Source organism: Eurytemora carolleeae, unplaced genomic scaffold (assembly GCF_000591075.1).
Source record: "Eurytemora carolleeae unplaced genomic scaffold, Eaff_2.0 scaffold707, whole genome shotgun sequence".
Classification (NCBI taxonomy): Eukaryota; Metazoa; Arthropoda; class Copepoda; order Calanoida; family Temoridae; genus Eurytemora; species Eurytemora carolleeae.
Window position 1 is genome coordinate 156,589 of NW_019396599.1, and position 3,248 is coordinate 159,836.

The 3,248-nt window shown below is 33.0% G+C and overlaps 1 long non-coding RNA gene across 1 annotated transcript in view; it reads left to right on the forward strand.

Moving 5' to 3' along the window:
• Window positions 1-771: 771 nt before the first annotated feature.
• Window positions 772-3,248, forward strand: part of LOC111706112 (uncharacterized) — a 4,967-nt gene continuing 2,490 nt past the window's right edge. The window contains exons 1-2 of the long non-coding RNA XR_002766158.1: window positions 772-1,026; window positions 1,177-1,278. This is a non-coding gene — a long non-coding RNA (uncharacterized LOC111706112). The remainder of the gene's footprint in view (window positions 1,027-1,176; window positions 1,279-3,248) is intronic.

Here is a 3,248-nt window from a genome sequence, read left to right on the forward strand (position 1 = left end):
CCCCTCCATTTATCTTTTGATTTTTACCTCCCATTATGTATGAAAATTAAAGGGTTAACTTCCTGTATAGAAGACTAGTTTATCCCTTGAAACAAATTATTTATTATGATATTGATAAAACCAATGGATCAAAATCTTCTTTTTTCTATTATTCGACAAAGTGCCAAAGTTTGTGGGATTGTTTGTGACATGGGAAATAGTAAACCATTAAAGCAGCTGCAAGTTTATTCAGGGCAAAAATACTTTTTTGCTGGCGATGAACGTAAAGTCTACATTTTCCTTGCCCCTGTAGGGGGGGGGGGGCAAGAAGTCCACCATGTTTTGCAATTCAGTGATTCATGAATTCCTGGGAAAGGGAAAGGGGGTTTGTTAAGAATTTTTAGACATTTTTACTATCAGTTCTGCCACTTATCATGATAAAGTTTTAATACTGTAGTACAACTATAAAATTAATCCTACATGTTCACCGCAAATATTGTGTGATGTGTCATATTTAAAAAAAATATTTTTCATTTAATGTCATGATTTTTTAATGAAATGCGTTTCTTGTCAGTAAAATTTATAAATATTGTGATTTATATTAACTGCAGAATAGATTTTTTTTATTTCATATCAGATTTGTTGACATACTGAATATCCGGTTGGTAACGTTAGTTTTTTTTATTGTTTGAGTGTAATAATACACATTTTTCTTGATTTTAAACATGATTTTAAACATTGTCAAAAAATAAATTTGCTGCATTTGGAATGTTTTGTGGATTTAGGGAATCCAAGGAGTGGAAAGAGTATCTGAGCCAAACCAAACCGTTTGCAGATAAAAGCGGAGTCGGAAGTTTCAGCTGATCGCAGCGCTGATCCCAATTTGATGTTATTTAATTTTTTATTAATGTTCTAGTATTGATAAATATTTTCAAGAAAGTTGTTCGGACATATTTAGATCATGTTATTCAAGTCCCAATTCAGTTCAGAATTAAATGATATATGCTTGAGTTCTACCAGTTGTTCAGAGGACAGAGGAGCACTACGGTAAGAAGATATTGGATGAGAATGGGTTATCTTGGTCTTTGCTGAATGTATAAGGGGTCTTATTGTACGTAGATTGCATTTGTTGTATATATGATTTTAAGTATTATCGATAATGATTTTTAATATTAAACATCTTTCTTATTTTTTAAGTTTTGGACTTGCTAGCAGTTTAATGCAGCACAATGACTGTGGAGTTCATCTAGTTGCAGTTAAACCCAGAGTTACAAGACCTGTGTCACCCTGAACGTTGAGGTAGGACAAATTTTATTCCAGAGTTTTCTTTATTTTATGATTCGTTGAGAGTTGACGAAATATGGAATGCTAAAGAAACCAACGTCAAAGGTTAAAATATGCTGTTCAGCTCTGTCCTGATACCGTTTCAAAAGCTTTTAAATTCTTATTTGGAAAACAAATCTAGAATTGAAGGAAATAATTTGAACCATTGATGCTTTGTTTGATGTCTGCAATTCAAGATTAAAGTTTCATTGGAAAAAAATGAAGTGTGCTCTTGGAGTTCATGAGTCGGAGCAAATCAAATCTCTTAAAAATATTCTAGATCTTGTTAAACTGATGACTTTCAGTAAAGACAACAAATATCAAAGAAAAAAAAGTTTCAAACAGAAATAATTTTGTCAATAAATTCAACCTTAGATTTGTAGCATGCGCTTAAAATGAGGAAATATCTTATTCATTGAATCAAGATGGGTTAGAATACTTTTTTCACTTTTAAGAGCTCTTGGGGGAAACAATTCACACCCCAGCACTGTAAATCTAATAGATGAATTGGATTTAGATCTGCAAGGTAATGTACATTGTAAATACCAAAAAAATGTAATTCTGGAGTTAAATGTAGAAGCTTACCCAGCTAACATTAAATCTTCGCCAGAGTTGGTTTTCCGCCGTCGTAAATGCGATGGCGGGGGGTACACTGTACCGCAATAGTATATACTATGTCTCCCCGCCATAGTGCAATTGTCGTAGTTTCGATGGCGGGGAATTCTGAACCTCTGTAGTAGAAACAAAATTTTTCCCGCCATAGTATAATTGTTGTATATACGACTTCGGAAATTCTGAACCGCTGTAGTATATACAAAATTTTTCCCGCCATAGTAATCTGTCGCAGATACGATAAATACACCGCTGTAGTAGTAAATCCGACAGAGTAGACTAAATTAACGATATCAGATATATTAACCGTTATTTCATGTACCGGCAAGGCTTCGAATTGATCAGTATTTGTCCATCCTCTCAAGGAGAAATATATGTAGAAACTTAAAAGTAATAGAAATGTCCACAACTGAGGCTGTTCCTTCCATAAAAGCTATATTGGTCGACAACTTGACGTCTCCTATATTGATCGTGAAGTGTACGGAGAAAACAAGTAAATCAGAAATGCTGAGTAGACGAGAAGAATCTTATTTCTAGAAGCCGTGCTTACTATAGTTAAGGAAGTATAGGTACAAATTTAATTTAATTCAAAAGGGACTGTAAACGGTATTTCAAGTAACCCTCAATTGATAGTATGTCATGTCCGATTCATAATGGTGCTCTTAAAAGCTTTTCCCGATAAGTATGATTTATATCAATGTTTTTGTAAACTAAGTATTTTCATTTGTGGATTTTCTTACTCCATAAGCAATAGATAATTAAATACTTTGTTAAGCTACATAAATCTTCCACATTATTAATCAGATGAAGGTTTGTGATTTGGCCATGCCCTTTTTTTCTTTTTTAATGGAGGGTCACTTTAAATTACGCTTACAGTCCCTTTAAGTAATTCCTTGAATATTTCAACAGATCTGCAGCATCCTTATTTATTATTTAATCAGATTTGGTTTAATATTCTTTTATCTAAAAAAAAGTTTTAATTATTTACCTAAATTATGTCTACAGTTCTCTTTAAGGAGAGCAGGGTAAACTTTCTTCAGCAGAATTAATTTTTAAATTTTGCAAATTATTATTTGATAAAATGTTAACCCCTTGCCATAGAGCAGTACATCTATATATATAAAGTATAGTAGTCTGTGTTTGTTTGTTGGTTTTGATGTCCTATCATAACTCATGGACCCCTGGACCGATTTGCCCCAAATTTGTTTAGGGAACTTGAAATAACCAGGGGAATATTCTTATCCTGGTTTAAAACTTCTAAGTTGAGTGGATTGACTTTTATAGGGAAAACTCCAGGCAACGACAGGTTCCCAATCTAGTGCTTCATTATATAG